Raw genomic sequence first — 201 nt, 5'->3', positions numbered from 1 at the left:
ATATATATATATACTACACTATTAATTAGGCTAGCGAGTCTCCAATAATCACTCTACAACCTTAAATTATTGTTTATAGTAGAAAATGATTATCGGTGATCACGGTTGCTATATAGCCTACATGTGTGTAGACTTGTGCTGGTATTCGGTAATGCGATATATCACGGTAATTAATATGCACGATATTGTTATCGTGGGCAC

General features: G+C 34.3%; 1 protein-coding gene across 2 annotated transcripts in view; it reads left to right on the top strand.

Moving 5' to 3' along the window:
- LOC107674262 (dual specificity testis-specific protein kinase 2-like) overlaps positions 1-201 on the top strand; it is a 14,869-nt gene that overhangs the window by 1,549 nt on the left and 13,119 nt on the right. The window lies entirely within an intron of this gene.

This window comes from Sinocyclocheilus anshuiensis, unplaced genomic scaffold, assembly GCF_001515605.1.
Source record: "Sinocyclocheilus anshuiensis isolate Anshui unplaced genomic scaffold, SAMN03320099.WGS_v1.1 scaffold728, whole genome shotgun sequence".
NCBI lineage: Eukaryota > Metazoa > Chordata > Actinopteri > Cypriniformes > Cyprinidae > Sinocyclocheilus > Sinocyclocheilus anshuiensis.
The sequence above is the reverse complement of the archived record's forward strand: the minus strand, read 5'-3'. Positions and strand labels throughout refer to the sequence as shown.